This window comes from Lepisma saccharinum, chromosome 23 (assembly GCF_977018435.1).
Source record: "Lepisma saccharinum chromosome 23, izLepSacc3.1, whole genome shotgun sequence".
Lineage (NCBI taxonomy): Eukaryota > Metazoa > Arthropoda > Insecta > Zygentoma > Lepismatidae > Lepisma > Lepisma saccharinum.
Window position 1 is genome coordinate 18,705,988 of NC_139251.1, and position 18,782 is coordinate 18,724,769.

The window sequence follows — 18,782 nt, forward strand, 5'->3', positions numbered from 1 at the left end:
ATTATATTATCTCCTACGCATGCGCACTTAGTGGCTATTCATGTCTATCGCCTTATCAAAGTAGTCTCTGTGAGATGAATTTCCACGTGGCACGAGGGATGGATGTTTCGTATTAAGTTATCTCGTGCACGCATAAGATGCAAATGGATGATAGGGAGAATGGGTCCTTAAGGAAATTGTTTCTGTTTATCATACTCTCTCTTTATTTTATTTACATTGTTCAAGAGCTGGGCTGTTGTAAGAGTGAATGCCTTTCGCTACCTTTACAAACACCACTAACTTATGTTTAGGAATTGATACCCCACCGGATGAAATGGTAGGAAGAGGTCTTAGCTCTTTTTAATTGCGGTTAGCCATAGCCAGTTCAGGACTTTAAATGTGGTCGCCTCTATGTCAATGTAAGAATGCCAACCTATCTACATATCTGTGATATTCTCTTTTACGTATAATTACTACCAAATTTAAAACCAGTTTAGGTTAGTAGGCAAAGTTCCCGTGCGCCTTGCACCATGCCAAAAATGCCTCCCCCTCTCTCTCCAATCCCTATCTCTCTCACTCTTCATCCCTTTTTATCTCTCACTCTTTCTTTCAGCATTCTCTCTCTCTCTCCCATCTCTCTCTCTCTCTCTATTCCTTCTTCTCTCTCACTCTTTCTTTCAGCATCTCTCTCTCTCTCATCCCTATTTCTCTCTCTCTCTCCATCCCTTTTTCTCTCTCACTCTTTCTGTCAGCATTATTTCTCTCTATCTCCCATCTCTCTCTCTCTCTCCCATCTCTCTCTCTCTCTCTCTATTCCTTCTTCTCTCTCACTCTTTCTTTCAGCATCTCTCTCTCTCTCATCCCTATTTCTCTCTCTCTCTCCATCCCTTTTTCTCTCTCACTCTTTCTGTCAGCATTATTTCTCTCTATCTCCCATCTCTCTCTCTCTCTCTCTCTCTCTCTCTCTCTCTCTCTCTCTCTCTCTCTCTCTCTCTCCCTTCTTCTCTCTCACTCTTTCTTTCAGCATCTCTCTCTCTCTCTCTCTGTCTATCCCTTCTTCTCTCTCACTCTTTCTTTCAGAATCTCTCTTTCTCTCTCATCCCTATTTCTCTCTCTCTCCAGCCCTTTTTCTCTCTCACTCTTTCTTTCAGCATTCTTTCTCTCTCTCTCTCTCTCTCTCTCTCATCCCTATTTCTCTCTCTCCATCCCTTTTCTCTCTCACTCTTTCTTTCAGCATTCTATCTCTCTCCCATCTCCCTCTCTCTCCCATCTCCCTCTCTCTCTCTCTCTATCCCTTCTCCTCTCTCACTCTTTCTTTCAGCATCTCTCTCTCTCACTCACGGGGAGAGATAAAGAAAGAGAAACTGAAAGAGAAAGAATGAGAGATGTATATGTGTGAAGGCCCCCGCATATTCACGATCTCGACCATTTCTGGTAGGTGATGTTGTCATCACCACGCTTTGTCTCCATGCAGTTTTACTTATGTTGTTGATTTGTCTTGTCAGTACATTCCAATAATGACAAAATAAAAATTAAGTGTCTCATAGCCTTGCCTCTCATGTAAATCAGCTGTGTAAGCAGGAATGTTACATTTTTTCAATCCTGTATTATTAACGAGAACTTTGTCAAAAACAGAGATGATAAAAATAACAAACATATGTTCCTACGTATGAGACTAATAGTGACAATAAGTATCAGTTGAAACATAGGGGAAACAAGCAAAATGAATAATCGTGCCTTTCCAAGGAAACTAATTTGATATACCTGGTTCGTAGAAAGAAAATTAAATTGACCATTTCCTCATCCATGACGCCTGGATGCAATGGAAGTTAATGACATTTGTTTCAGCAGGGTATGTATGATAATCTGTATGATTACCGTTCTTTCTGTAGGGTGCACATGTAAATACTCCTGCTAATTGGAATCACCAAACAATCGCTGTCCGATTATTAAGTCGCCAGACTGCCGCACAGGAGCACCCGGGTTCAATTCCTAGGGTGTGTGATTAGATGAGAATCTTTCTAGTATTGTCTATTCATGTAGTGGGTTTGGGTTCATCCAGACCATAGTATGTGAGCACCTGGGGGCAACTCTGCAAGTTAAGAACGACTGGATCGTGGTGTTGATTACATCACCTCCACTAATGTGCCTTCAAGTTGCAATGTAGAGAGTAGCTTTACCTTTACATCGCGTCCTGATATGCTAATTCCACTGGCCCCAGCAGGTCACGTGATCATCGAGAGGGAACACGAAGTTTCTAAAAAAAAAATCTTCTCAGCACTTTACAAAATGCGATTACAAACCTCAAAACCCATTATATTACTCCGAGAACTCGGTAGCATGTTTGAGAGGGTTATTTCCATTATAATCACGCAGTGCAGAATTGGTACTTCTAGCTCCCCCCCCCCATCGTCTCTCTTTTTCACTCCGCTCCTCTTTTTTAACGGTCCATTGGATTGTGGTCATTCTCAACGTTTTTGAATTCTCTACCACCGTATCTTCTCCCTGCTTTTTTTCGCCAGCGGATTCGCAGGAAAGGGTTCGTTCTGTTGACGATCTAATGCAGAAATCGTGTAGAGCGTTGAGAACTAGCAAGGTCTCCATTTCGGAGAGCGACCGCTAGAGGGAAGCACGGGTGTGTAACATGACACTCTCTTCCGGACGACGGTAAGTCTGTCTTTGTTTCGGTCGTGGGTCAATTTTCAAAATCGCTCGTGGATCTCCCGGTTTGCGAAATGGTGTAGCCATTTGTGAAATCTATAAGGGATACCCGAACACAGCCAAAGCTGGGGGGAAATGTTTTAATTCCAATACGGTGGCGTATATTAGAAACGGCAGCTGGAAACACTGGCGTGCGCAGGTTTCTTTCCGGAGGGGGCTGGAATTAATAAAGTGGATATTACGTAGCTGCGTTCTAGGATTAAAGGGGGGGGGGAGTATACATATTAAATATTTCGTAATTACAAATTTTAGCCGTCGTTTTGAAAGTTGTTCAAAGACAAAAATGGTAATATGGGGGTGTTTATGAGGGTGCATTTAATTTGTTTATATATATGTATGTATGTATGTACACACATACACACACATACTCATACATATATACATGTAGCTTATATATCACAAGAAAGAAGAGCCTTAAGGGAGATAGGAAAGAAATTAAATAAACGGCACAGAATCAGGGAAAGAAGGACCAGACATGGGAGAAAAGGAAAGAGAAGAGAAACATAATGTGAAAGGCAGATAAAGAAGCGAAACACACACACACACACATGGAGAGAGAGAGAGAGAGAATGTAACGAAGAAGTTAGGCAAGCAAACACACGCACACACACACACACACAGACACAAGAGAAATAAAGACGTTTCAGAGAGAGAGAGAGAGAGAGAGAGAGAGAGAGAGAGAGAGAGAGAGAGAGCGAGGGAGATGAAAGAAAGGAAGAAATAGAAACGCTAGAAATGACAAAGAAAACAGAGAAAATGAACGTAGTAGAGGAGAGAGAGAGAAATAGAAAAGCAAATTAAAGAAATAAACAGAGAAGCAAGGAAGCAAGTAAGAGGAATATATTAGCAAGACAGATAGAAAGAGACAGAGCAGGACGGGAAATAGCAGCAGATCGACAGAGAGAAAGAAGAAAGAAGAAAAAATGGGAGGGAAAACATAGAAAAAGAAATAATATTGAAAGAAAAATTTCGAAAACTAAAAAGAAGATAAACGAAAAGAGACAGACAAGGGAGATTAAGTAGAAGGGAAGGAAGAAGAAGTAGTAAGATACTTTTACTTATTCCAAAGGGGGGTCAGGTTATCTCCCTTGACCCTCCCTGCGGGCGTCCTCGTATGATTACCACTAGAGGGGGTAAAAGTCCACTCCCACCAACAACCGATCACATGGAAAAAAATTGGGGTTAGAATTAACTTGTTCCAGGAGCAAGCCCATTCGCTTGATCTTGGAACCCCCTCCGCTCCTCTCTCTCTGTGCATCCTTAGAAACAAGCGTCGTCCGCGCATTTCCACCAGAGAAAATGGCGATTTATTATTTTTGGTACCGAGAGGGTGAAGAAAGCATGCAACCATTGCTTAAGAAGACCTCCAGCAATTATAAGGAAACGACTTGGACTTTATTCCACTCATTCTGCGGCGGTTTCTCTTAATGAACCGCGGAGACAAGAGGAAACCTCGCGAGTGGATTTACCTCCTGCCAGACACTCCATCATTTCATTCGCGGCCTAGCTTCAGACGTTCCTCCGGAGGGAAAAAAGGGATAAAAAGGGATAAAAAGGGAAAAAAGGGACACTCCAAACAGTGCTTGCTCTTCTCGGTCCACTGTAATGTTAATTAGGCTAATCACCCGAACGCTGATTACGGGAAAAAGCCCTTAGTCATGAATGCTGAACGCCGCCCGTTCCTGGAGACCCATCCCACCACCATTTATCATATGAAGTGGGTAACATCTAGTTCTTTGGTCAAATCCTTCCGCGAAAGACCGAGAAGAAAACATTCATACTTAATGGAAATCTCTCTGGAAACAAGGTTTTTTTCACGCGGCAAGAAGAGACACAAATGCTCCTGCCTCTGCAGACGATGAGCTTTGGACTGAAACACTACTCTCCCCAGTTGACTTGGATGGGCAATATCGGAAATTTGATATCGCGATATATCGTCAAGAAAATATCGTCACAGACGATACGACACGATATTTTTTTTTAATTTCGTGATATGGGCGATATATCGTCTCCACGATATATATCGCCAAATATCGTGACGATATATCGCTGGCACGATATATATCGCTAAATGTCGTGACGATATATCGCTGACACGATATATATTGCCAAATATCATGACGATATATGGACGGTTAAAGTTACAGTGGTGCAAGTCACTTTTTGTTTTTTAAAAGAAAGTCTGACTCACAGCACTTTGCTGATCAACACAACAGCTGTTTCCTTTATCACTAGGCCTTAAACTGTCATCTGTTGACAGTTAAATAAATCTCTGACTTACTTCACATTTTCTGTTAACAGATTGACTTATCTCGATCTGGTTTCTGTGTCTATTTTTTTTTAAAGTGACTTACACGATATATATCGCCAAATATCGTGACGATATATCGCTTACACGATATATATGGCCAAAATATCGTGACGTATATCGTGTAGTTCATATCGCCTGGACGATATGTTTTCAATATCGCGATATACGTCTGGAGGATCCAAAACTACTTATTTGACTATAGATCTTGTTTGGACTTACAGCGGGCGGCCTACATGCCGGCAAGGGAAGTGGAGAGCGGGGAAGCGACCAATCCAGAAACACAGTAGCTTGTAGAACGAGGTGCGCGCAGCACCTCCTCCTGTGACGTCGTAACTCTCGGAGCAACCGCTGTTGTCTCGTTGGTCTGCTACGTATTTCCAGCTCCCCACTTCCCTTGCCGGCATATAGGCCGCCCGTCGTAAGACCGGACAAGAGCTGTTGTATGCTCTTCCGTTAATTTCCCAATGATGATTCTTTGGTGGTTTACTGATTTTTATTCTACCGGGTGGCCAGAATTAAAGTTACCCAACTCAGAAAAGTTCAATGTACCGCCGCCAGGTTGAAATGTGGCGCTGTACTTCCATGATGGGTTGTAATAATGACGTAAACTGCTCCAATTGGTTATGGATTTCCCTTTACTTAGCAATTTTGCAATAAACGAGAGATTATTTTCTCGCAACTTCCAGCCACTAGCAAATGTCTTTCTAATTAATAACTCAGCTAAATCAAATTAACGTGATTATTTGTACAACCCATCATTGAAGTATAGTGCCACATTTCAACCTGGTGGCGGAAAAATGAACTTTTTTCTCGCCATCCTCTTCGCCATGGTCTGCATAGTGGATTCACCAAACTTCAGAGTTCTACGATGCCTCAAACAGGCTACAGAGGGCTCTGAGTTGGGTAACTTTAATTCTGGCCACCCGGTATGTTTACATCTTCTACTTTGCCCGTCAAGTAATACAGGGATAAGCCCGTTAACTAAAACAATTTTAGGTAAGTCTCATAACAATACAATAGTTCTCTTAAAACATCTTTACTAAATTTTTAAAAGTAATTCCCTCATCTATTCATTACTTAACAAGAAGTAAAAGTATACTGTCTCTGAGGGGACATCAAAGCTGAGGCTGCAAAGGGTCATTCACCACGCACAAGGACAAACACAAGCACAAGGACTATACTGGCATTGGGTCTAGGCGCCAGAGCCTCGTTGCCCTGCAAGCAACAGTTATCGGGGTGTACTACGGGGAATTGAGGTTAATTTTTAGGTTCCTTACCATCAGGTTACCCGTTATTCCCGTGATGCGATTTTGGAAACCTTTGTTCCCATCTAAGCTGTGGACTAAACAGAAATGACTCAGATGTATCCGACAACAACATTCGTCCGCAGACACGAAGAAGTGTCTGTTGTACACGAACTCGAATTATGTTGTGTTGTGATGAGGCTGAAGGTGATAGCATGCTCAGGAATATTCGAACAGTTGAGGTTTCGACATGACTGAAGTTATGACTTCTTGTTTTTTATGAGGAAATCTTGTGTTTGGTATATATTTACCTCATAGGTGCGACACCCCTGGCAGGGCCAAAAATACCTATTCATCTTACTCTTTGGGCATATCCTTGACCTCCCCTCACCATTCATCGTTAGCTTTCTTCCCCATTCTCTCATTCCAAGCTTCCTTAGATTTTTCAGCCTTGTTTCTTCTATCGTTCTCCTCACACAGCCAGTTTTCTTACATTTTCCTCAATCCTTGTCTTCCTTCTCGATCCTTTACTCCCAGCTTCTTCTCATCTTCATCTGCATCTTTCAGCCATCCCTTCCTTTGCTTTTCTTCTCAATCCTCTCACTCCCAGCTTCTCAAATCTTTCTGAACTTTCTCCAACCATCGCTTCTTTCATCTTCCTGCTTTTCCTCTCCTCTCTGGTCTTTAATACCATAATTCTTGCATACCTCCTTCCCTTCTTCCATTTTCTCACATTTCATACATATTCCAGTGTCACTATTCATCTTAGCGACCTACTATGGATTCCTCACTAATGTCTGTCGTTTTACATGTCACCCCCTTCCCACACCAATCCCTAGGGGTGCCAGCGGTGTCTTGGAGTTGAACGTCATTGGGAGAGTCACTATTCTTCTTAGCTACCCAGAAAACTGTGGATTCCACAATAATATCGATCGTTTTCGATTATTTTTACATGTCACCCCCTTCCCACCCCCTCCCCTACTGGTGCCAGGGGTGTCTTGGAGTTTAATGGCATTGGGAGAGTCACTATCTATCTTAGCGACCCCGAAAACTGTGGATTCCACTATAATATTGCTGTTTTCGATTATTTTTACATTTCACCTCTTTCCCGCCCCCACACCTAGGTGACAGTGTTTCTTGCCAGATTGTAAGTCATATGTGTACCAAGTTTGGTCATCGTGAATATCATCAATTAGCTTAGCGACTCCAAAAACTATGGATTCGACACTAATCTTGGTCATTTTTGACATTTTAATTTTCACCCCCTCTCACCCCCATTCCGATAGGTGATGAAGTCGAACGGCATTGGGAGAGTCACTATTCATCTTAGCGACCCAGAAAACTATGGATTCCACACTAATATCGGTCGTTTTCGATTATTTTTACATGTCAGCCACTTTCCCACCCCCATCCCTAGGGGTGCCAGGCGTGTCTTACCCCCACAGTATTTCTTTCCATATTGCAAGTGATACGCGTACCAAGTTTGGTTGAAATCGCTCCAGGCGTTCGAGAGTTATGCCGGAACAAACACACATACATACACACATATACACCCATTTTTATATACAGGGTAATTGGTAATTCGACCTATTCCTGGAAAGGGGTAATACTAGAGCACATTTGCAACAAATTTGACCCTGTGCACCGGGGGTCCGCTTTTTATTCAGATTTTCCCCCCAACCCGTGTGCCAGTTGACAACATATGTATCTTTTTGGAGAGCTTATGAAACGAGGAAGTTTTTTTCCGTAATTTTTACGCTAAGCGTGTTACCATTTTTTTGAGTAATCCTCTTCGATTTAAACGATAATTTCCAAATTTCTTCATGACGTGTGCTCCAATGACTGTTTCTTTCTGTGGGTATGGGAATTTTTGGCATGAATTTTTTTCCCAGTAGTCACTCATTCGTCAGCTGTTAGCAACGTGTCGATTACGTGCTCGGGGTGTAGTAGATTTTTCACAATTAGTAGCCTTTTTGGTCGCAAGTCGGAATATGTCACGAAAATCTACAAACTGCAATAACTCGAAACCCATTGATTTCCAGCCCCCGGTGCATGGGGTCAAATTTGTTGCAAATGTGCTCTAGTATTACCCCTTTCCAGAAATTGGTTGAATTACCAATCACTCTGTATATAGAGATAGAGATTCACTGATCCAAATATTTTCTTTCCCCAATAGAATTATTACGGGCTTAATTATTACACAGACATTATCAACCTGTATACATACGGTCTTCAAGACAGATAAGTTTACATACGTTTAAGATAGTGTAAGGTTGAATCCAAAATGCAGACAAACATAACACGGATACTCTTGCACCTACGTACACATACTGAAGCCTGTAGTACAGCCTTCCCGATGGCGTAGTGGAAACGACGTCGCCTTGTAATCAAAGGGTCCCAGGTTCAATCCCCGTGGAGATACATTGCACAGTGGTTTGGATCAAACCATACACTTTAGGTCCATTCCCGATTAGCCTATGTGTGGATAAAGTGGACTTAAAACAAAAAACAATCAATAAAACTAGCTTGTAGTTGATTGCTGCTAACGTTCTTGCGCGTCACAGGTTTGCACGTGGCAAGTCCAACGAGAAAACGCTGTTGGCTTTTCGGTTCCCAGTATGGGTTTGTTCGTACCCTAGTATACACTGTAGGTCCAGTCCTGATTAACCTATCTAAGCATTAAGCTGGCTTAAAAACAAAATACCACTCTTCAAGCAGCTGAAGATATTCCGCTTCGTCCACTGGTAGGTTAGGACTACACGAATCCCCACCAGCCTGAGGTCCACGGTGCATGCAAAATTTCCTCGCCTCTCCCCGCGGCCTCGTAATACAATTTTCAAAAGAGGCCGCCTCTCCACGCACGGGTCTTTTCATTACAACACGGCAAGAGAACTTTTAATTACACAGGCAGAAGGAAACACAGAGGGCTTGGCTTTTCATTGGGCTGGCGAGCTGACCATAAAGAGCTTGTGCCTCGAATTTCAGGACGCCAGTACTCTGTGGAACAGCCAACCTTGCCTCACTGTCTGATTTATTGATTCCATTATGTCAAATTGCTTCAGCGCTACTATTAGTAACCATATTAAATATTTATTGTGAAGGACCATTAAATGTTAACGTAAGTACCAGAGAGATAACAGCTCTCGTCACCGTAAGTTCCGGGTTCGAGTCTCGCCTTAGATACAGATCCCTCCTTTAATTTCGCAATCGGCATTCATACTCATCGCCGCGAGTAGCAAAAGTGACAGAAAAGCGACCCGGAGATCTTTTCCATCAATCCGACCGAATGCTACGATACATATCGTCTAATGGTACACTCAACAGCAAAAGTAACAGTAGTCTAATTGCCTATTGTCATTTACATTCACTCTGGTTTCCAGAATGATCATCTATTCAAATAAAAATGTCAATAAGTAGAGGACAATATCTGTCTCGCATCTACAGAATTGCATTCCTTGAAATAACCTAAAATGAATGAGAAACACTTTCTTTGCCGTCGACTGTACAAATAAGCCAGGTCAATGTAATCGAGGAAGGTTACCAAAGTAATGAGCACGGATAGAATGTTAGTCAATTGCCGGCTTCGGTTTTCAAAATGTGTTTGAAAACATAAATCCGGACATGTCAAATATTTCCAAGATCTTGAATTCCATTGAACTCGTGTACGCCAGTCGCTTGTTGATGCAGCCGACGATATTTTGTTATCGTTTTGATTATGCGAGTATTCTCATTTCGCTGGAAAATAATAAGGCTTGTAGTCTCCTATGTCGCTCCGAATCTCCACGTAGAAGAACATTCTGCACGGAAGATGTCCGCTCATATAGCAGGCCGCGACGCCCCGAACTGTGTGTGTTGGGGGAAATAGCATTTGACTTTCTTACCTGTACGAAGAATGAATGCCCTTGGAGCTTTCAAAAAAAGAGATGAAAGAAGCGGTACAGAATGAGAGAAAGGGAGAGTCAGATAAGGAAAGAGGAAAAAGGAAGCGATGCACACACACACACACACACACACACACACACACACACACACACACACGCCCACACAGAGAGAGAAAGAGGTAGGAAGGGAGAGAGAGAATGGAGGTGTAACTCAGAAGTGAAGGAAACGCACACACAGAGGGAAGAGAAATAAAGACGCGACAGAGAGAGATATAGAGAAATAAAAATACAGAAACTACAAAGAAAGAAAGGAAGAGCGAGAGGAGAGGAAAGAAGGTAAGAAATACAAATGCTAGAGAGAGGCAAATATATAGAGAAGCGAGAGAGAGAGAGAGAGAGAGGAAAAAGTAAAGAAGAGAGAGAAATAAAAAGCGAGGGAGATATAGAGAAGCTAGAGAAAGGGAAAAATATATAAGGAAAACAGGTAGAAAGAGAAATAGTAGAAGATTGATAGAGAGAAAGATAAAGAAGAAACACAGAAAATGGGAGGGAAAACGTAGAAAAAGAAATGAAAAAGAGGTGTATTTCGCAATTTATCATTTGGCTGGTATTTAACTCTACAAAGAATTTTATAACTGCACAAAGGCACTGGCATGAGAGAGCATTTGTACGTCCATAACTATGATATAAAAGTTTTCCTAGAAAGTATGAAGCTTCTGGCACGGAAATTGCTCAAGCTTCCGAGTCACTGTAGTTGGCGTTGTAGTATTCACTTTCATGAGAAGGAAATAATTGCAGCGTATTTCGGAGCAATATACGTTTTAGCCGTGTCCACGATTTTGCAGATACAGTATCGTTCGGGCCGACTCTCTTCAGGCGACCAAATGCTCGATACGGAGACAAGATAGAAAGTAGATACTACATTGGAACCCCTGCTAGAATGTGCGTATCTTCGTGCGTGCTGGGGGAGGGGAGAAGGATGGATGTTCATGTGCGTGAACACATTACGAATATTGTTCCTTTCAAACTCTCCCTGCATCTACCATAAAAGTTCCATGTTACCACCATGCAGGCGAATTCCAGTGGTGGCAATTTTGCATCTTCACGTACGCGTGAATGATATAAATAGATCTAGCTGCAGAATGGAATCTAGCCGTGAACAATTCACTCCCTCTCTCGCTCTCCACGCGGAGAAAAATCTGAATGGAAGTGCTCCCATAAAACAGTTGAACATCGAGAAGGAATGAGAATTGTTCAGTCGGCGAAGGATGGAGAGAGGAGAGGGGGAGGGGTTTAATTTTACAATGGAGCAGCTCTCTCCACGCGATTTATCACGCGAATATAATAACTGCGAAAATGGCGGAGGTTGGGAGAGGAAAAATCTGTTGAATTCCAGTTTAGGCTCGATAGACGTGGAGCTGGTGTCGGAACCACAAAACATGGTTCGGGCCGAGACACTTATTAAACTGCGCGATCGTTCATCATCCGCGACAGGCAGCATCCTACGGAAAAGGGGCGCCCTTCCCCCGCATCAAAACAAACAAGACGGATGAAGCGAGGAGGAAGAAGGAGGATTATGAAAACGGAGGATTCCGGAGGAAACCCGGGGAAAGTAAATTTGAGGATAATGGCAGCCGAGGAAGAACGGACAGGTAGTGCGGATTCGGAAAATTGCACCTTGAAGCACTCAAATACGAACCTCTGCACCAAACGAAGAAAACCAGTTGAACAGGGTCGTCCATAAGTATCGAGGCACCCATTTAAAACGAATATGGATGGCGAAATACGAGAAAAACAGACAGGTAACGGGGGAAACCAAGTGACAAATGTGGTGGCCACTTTGAAGCTCGCCATCTTGGATTCAACTTGTTTTTTTAAAAAAAATGTGAAGGTGGGCATGTGGCACATGAAAATGGGCTAGAATTTCACGAGAAGTACGATTCTATGCTTCATTTTTGTTTAACTTTAATCCTAAAGGCTAAAACGGAATATTGCATTCAAGAGCCTCTACCGAGAGAGTTTAATATCTTTTATTTTTCTTTCCTCTCTTTCTCTTCGTTTGTCTAGTTATTTTTGTCTATCTTTTTATTGCTACACTTCTCTTAAACTTCCATTCTTCCTCTGTTTTGCCTCGCTCCCCCGTTTCTTTCTATCTCTACACCTTTATGTCTTCACTTCACTTAATTTGTCTCTCAATCTTTCTCTTTCTCCCTCTTTCTCCCTTACTTTCTCTGTGTTTTTATATAATCACTTACAATTTGTCTATCAGTAGACTTCCTTCTTTCTCTCTCTCTCTCTCTCTCTTTCTCTCTCTCTCTCTCTCTCTCTCTTACTTTCTCCCTATACATCTACATCATCACTTGACACTTGTCTCTCAATCTTTCTCTTTCTCTCTCTTTCTCCCTTACTTTCTCTGTGTTTTTATATAATCACTTACAATTTGTCTCTCAGTAGACATCCTTCTCTCTCTCTCTCTCTCTCTCTCTCTCTCTCTCTCTTACTTTCTCCCTATATATCTACATCATCACTTGACACTTGTCTCTCAGTCTTTCTCTTTCTCTCTCTTTCTCTGTGTTTTTATATAATCAGTTTCAATTTGTCTCTCAGTAGACTTCCTTGTTTCTCTTTCTCTCTCTCTCTCTCTCTCTCTCTTATTTTCTCCCTATATATCTAAATCATCACTTGACACTTGTCTCTCAATGGTTCTCTCTCTCTCTCAGTCTCTATCTCTTTCTTCCTTCCCATCTATCTCTCAATCTCTCTCTATATATATCTCAATCTTTCTTCTTATATCTCCTCTCTCTCTCTCTCTCTCTCTCTATCTCAATCTTTCTTTTTTCTGTCTTCTCTCCATCTCTAAATCCTTCACTTTTTTCGTCTATCTTTACATCTTAACATTTCTATCTTCTCTCTCCGTCCCCTCTCTCTCGCACTCAATCTTTCTCTTAATTTCTTCTCTCCCTTTTGTACTCTTTCTCTCTCCCTCTCTCTCTTTTGTATTCATGTTCTTACTCTACTACAAATGATTCTGAAATATCTCACGTAGACTGTATACGTAGATGGGAAGAAAGAATGACGAAGGCTATATTCAAGGTAACGCTGCTTCTCAACCATGCCTGGTGGGGTCGGTCCTCGCACGCTTTCTATATGTTTGTTGCAGTCGCTCCACCAACTTGTTTTTCCAGCGCACACGCTGGCTTCCTGTTTCAATCATCCTTTACATCGTTTGCTTTCTTTCCACTTCCTCCCCTCTCTTCCTTCTATTTGTCTTCTAGTGCCAGCAACTAAAAAAAGACAAAAGATCGAAAACAAGAATGTGGTAGAGCTTGGCTCTAAATTCTCCACCCAGGATGCCTGCAGGAAGAAGGCAAAGCGGCAGGAAGACTCCTGGAGCAAAAACCTGGGATAAACAGTAAACATTAACAGACATTGTTCTGTTTGTTCCCCTCTGTCTTCCCACAGAACTCCTCCTTGTGGGAGTTGATTCATAATTCTTACAGTGGTGTTTTCTTTCACGGGAAGAATCAGGCTCTATTTCTACTTCCTTTCATTATTTTGGTAGTTTTTCTGCTCCCTTGTTTCATTCACTCTGTGCCACATTCAGCTTAAGAATGCTCTTATATAGCTACTCTGCTCTATGGCTTGTTATTACTATTAACACTAAGCATATCACTACTTGTACAATGGCCGAGTGGTTAGCACAACGCGTTATGATGCCAGGGGCCACGGGTTCGAATCTAAACCTGGACGTGGCTGTTCTTTGTGAGTGCCCTTCTTCAATTTCATCATATTATCACTCACCCTCATCGTCGCAATTAGCCAAAAGTGGCAGAAAAGCGACGCTAAATATAAAAAATCAATGTTTCCTTCATAATCCGTATGGTATTGGTAATTTTCTATTTTTGAGCATTTACTATATTTTAATTATGCATCATTTTTTATACGAGGGCATTTCAAAAAGTAATTGCAAATTGACAGTGTTCCATGAAACGAACACCCCACTTGTTTTTTGAGTTTTTTATGTCCACTTTATGAACAGGCTTAACGGGACTAAACCTTCTTAAAAGTGGGATCCGAGCCAGTATCTGCCTTCACCGGGCATCGAACCCGGACACCTTGATTACAAAGAAAATACATTTTTAGAAAAGCTGCCCAGTAGATGGCATGACGTGCTCAGTCGGAAGGACAGCGTATACAAAATGGCAGCGTTCTGAGCCGTTTGCAACGTAAAGGAGGTTTTGTACCGTGCGAACACAAAAACGGATGTCTGTTCGCTGCTCGCCTACGGTGCAGACGGGTAAATGGCGCTTCCAGACATCACAATATTAAATCCACAAATTTTAAACAGCTGTAATTCCTCAGGATTTGAAATATAAAAGATATGCTGCTTAGTTTCATCCGCTTTCCAACACTACCAACGAGCAAAAGTTGGAAACACTGCGATGTTCCCCAAATTGCCATATGTAATGAAACGTCAGTAAGACGAGACGTGGATGCAGCGGGAAGAGACTTTTTTTTTTTTTTTGCTCCGTCGGTTTCTGCGTTGTTTTCAGTGTCAGGACCGGAACAATTAGTGAGCAGTGTTTAAGACGTGCCAAGAACAAGCTCCGCTCTGAAGATGAGGGAAGCAAAAAAACGCAGCGGGAATCTTGCAAGTCCCTTTCTGCATCGTTAGAGCACTGAGGAATGGTGGAGCCATCCCCGCACTGCCTGTCATAGTGACTGGCTGACTGAAGAATCAGTGTAGCTCTTCCTGTCTTCTGCTACACAGCATCTTGCATTTCCACCTCTGGATATTTCTGTCACTGTCGTTCATTCTCGATGTATTTTTTTTCATGTCTAGATTCTGTTCATGTCTTTCTAGTGGCGACAAGATCAATCGAGTGATGGCGAGCAAGTTGCTTAGGCTCGTCGCCAAATTCTTACTAACACAACCAGCAATAAAGCAGAAAGTTATCAGCCATCCTGGAAAATTATCTCGAGAAAGAAAAAATATATATATCATTTGATAAACAATCTTGCTCCTGTAATCAGATACCAGTCATTCAACAATCATTTGACCATAAAATCAGGTGCAGTCAGTCTTTGCACAGAAACCATTCGAGCAACCATTTAATCATACAGATACGATGAGTCTTCGTAGAGTAATCTTGTCCGATGTGACAATCAGTAGACCGATATCATATATCAGTTCTAAGATAACAATCTTGGTCCACAATCAGATTGTATTAGTCTTCACACAACAATTTTGTCCATACAATCAGATATCTGTCATCTGAGCAATAATCGTGTTCCTACAGATAGATATCAGTCATTCGAGGAATGTTATACTTTTCTCAATGTAAGGGACAAATGATTCTGTTCTAGTATGCAATGTTAATTGGTCATTATCCAGTGCCTAGCGTTAAAATATGTAAAAGAAAATGCACTAGATAATGGATAATATCCAATTAACACATCATTAGCAATCTTGTGTTAACAAACAGGTGTCATTTTTAAAACTCCCGGGCACGATTTCCGGTGGAAGCACGTGGTTCGGATCCCACTTTAAACTGTAGGTCCAAACCCGATTAATCTGTGCATAAAGTCGACTTAAAACAACAAACCAATCAAATCCAATCAATCATTTTTAAACAACAATCTTGCATCTATAATTAGGCATCAGTCCATTCGAACGACAATCCATAAAATTGGATATCAATCATTTGAACAACAATCTGACGCCATCCCGATGGCTATTGGCAACATCCTCTCCTTGTAATCAAGAAGTCCGGGTTCGATTCTCGGTGGAGAGACATAATGGCTCGGACCTCATTTTAAACTGTAGGCCCAGTCCCGATTAACCTATATGTGCATAAAGTAGGCTTAGAAACGAACTCAAACAAAGCAATTTCGCCCTATAATTAGATATCAGTCCATTCGAAGGATAATCTAGTCCACATAATCGGATATCAGTCATATGAACAACAATCTTGTCCCCACAATGAGATATTTTCTCATACTATCAACCATTTCTGCCGATAATGAGGTGATATCAATTATTCAGGCGAGCTGAGTGCAACAGATAACTAACCCCACAAACACAGTAGAAGAATTTTGTAAGGCTATGAAGCTATGGAATTGTTCCGCTTGATACCTGGAACTCAACAGGTCTCGGTAGAGATTCACGCCAAAGATCATCGAACATCTGGACAATCCTGATCAGCGTAAATGAGTAAAATATCCATCATAACATGAGATTGAATTACAAGGGTGAGTCAAATGAAAGCCTTAATTTGCTTTTGTTTCTTATCTAATAGATTTCTGCATGTTGGGTCACACAAGTTTGCTAAATTTTACCACAAACCTATTACTGATCTACATATATTTTCAACTTTGAGTTAGTGCCTGTATACCTTAAGAAGAATAAGTCTTTGGGGTCCAGGTGCAGTCACAAGCCACTGCGAAGGCTTTTCCACCCATCTGCCTGCGAACTGTGGCCATTGTCGAACTTTCTCCTCCATTAGTAAACTTGTTATTGTGGTAAGCATGCACGGAGATATTGAATTATCATTTGCCGAGAAATTTTTGTAAGTTTTAGGCTGACAGAAGATCAAGAAGCCACTCGTCTTCACTGGTGCAAGTATGTATAGGAGGCGCCATCTATGAAATGACAAAAATGGCGTTTTGAAGCTCACTTGATTAGTGTTGCAACCTTTAGGTCTATTTGTGATAACATTTGATACCTCATGCTAATCTGAGCTGTGAACAGTCTGTCCTACAATTTTTATTGGACTTTTAAGGCTTTCATTCAACTCTCCCAGTATATTTACAAAACTCTTTATCTGTTGCGCAGTATTTGCAACTTGTCTTTCACTTTTGCAGTCTGTACACGAGTTGGCTGAGCAACATTTTGACTTGTTCCCCAGCAAGAACTTTCCTCTCATAACATGTCTCTGGATCCTCAACAGGAGAGTTGAAGTTTCTTCAGCTCAGCTTCCAACTTTTTCCCATTCCCCCCCCCCCTCCCCCGGGTTGCCATCGCGGGAGACTTCCTTCTCCTTTCACCTTACAAATGGCTTTTCAACAAGACTATTTTGTTTGGTGCGGAACGGAAAAATAAAGCAAAGAGTAGCAGAAGGATGAAAGCCGGAAGAAAAGGAACAACACAATGCACTGGAGGGAGAGAAGTAGTATATTTACCCAGGTAATTCAATAAAAAATAACCTTTCGTTTTTGTCATCGACAGGTTTTTTACTTTGGCCGTCAGCTTAGTGAAGGAAAGATCGAAGAGCGACAAGGAAATGGACAACGGTGAAAAAGCGAGTGAACTCTTCGATCCGTCAACACAGAGTGAGTGCTGATATCTATGTTCGAACATAGAGAAAAGGTTATTATAGGCATGTTTCTGCAGTGGCTGAAACTGTTTGGAACTAGTCTCACGGGATATATCATTAATCACTGTTCGAAACCGTCTAAGAAGCAGATATCTTATAGGCTATGGCCTTTTGTGTCGGAGGCTATCCTTAGTTGCACCCGGATCGAGTTCGAGAACGAATATCTGATTATAGGAGCGATTGATTGATTTGGTATGCGTTACTTCGCATTTTTGCCACTTCTGGCTAATACTAAAGAGGAGGATGAGTCATGAGCTCATAATATAATGAAATTGTTGTTTTGTGGGTGACTGATACTCTCTTGTTATTGGGACAAATGGGTATTCAAATGATTCATATCCGATACTCGGAACAAAATTGAGGACTAAAAGTGGTAAACGTTGTAAGTGCCAAAAGCGAAAGGGTTGGGAAATCGCATCGTTCCGCACATCAGCCCGTAACAACGTGCACACTAGTGACCTCTTTGCACGCCCTTTGAACTACTTAGAGGGCTACCAGCCACATTTCACGTTTACCACATTATAAGCATGGCACATTTCACAGTTTAACGTGGAAAACGGTGTTTGAATTATTGTGGCACTTACAGCGTTTACCAATGTTAATCTTCAATTGTTGTTCGAATGGTTGTTTGCTTCTCGGTACAAAGTTTTAGTCCGATGTTGCATATAATTTGATTATAGGAACAAATGGTTGTTCCAATTACTAAGATCTGATTCTAAGGACAAACCCATTGCCTGAAGTTTGATATAATCTGATTATCACGACTAATACTTCTCAAATGACTGATATCTAATTCTCGGAAGAAAGTTGTTGTCTAAAAATATATCATTTGGCCATCAGGACAAATTGTTGTTCAAATATCTGATTCTTTGAACAAAGCGTTGTTCGAATGGTCCTATGTGATTCTCTGGACAAAAGTGTTGTCCGAAGGCACATATCATCTGATCATCCGGGACAAATAGTTGTTCGAATTACTGATACATGATTCACAGTTCAGAATCTGTTCTCTAAGACACATCATCCGATTATCAAGAGAAATAGTTGTCCGAGTATGATATCATCTGATCGTCAGGAAACATAGTTGTTAAAAAGATTGATATCTCATATAAAAACAAAATTATTAACCAACCACTTACAACACGATTGATTAACGTGTGAGCTGTTGCCAGGCTACAATCACTAACCATAGTGTTCCTAAATCAGATATGTCCAGTTTTAAAGTCATCATGGAGGGACATAATGGTTCGGATCCCACTTTAAACTGTGAGTT

General features: G+C 41.5%; 1 protein-coding gene across 3 annotated transcripts in view; it reads left to right on the plus strand.

Moving 5' to 3' along the window:
* Ddr (discoidin domain-containing receptor 2) overlaps window positions 1-18,782 on the plus strand; it is a 507,427-nt gene that overhangs the window by 257,048 nt on the left and 231,597 nt on the right. The gene's annotated exons all lie outside the window — the stretch shown is intronic.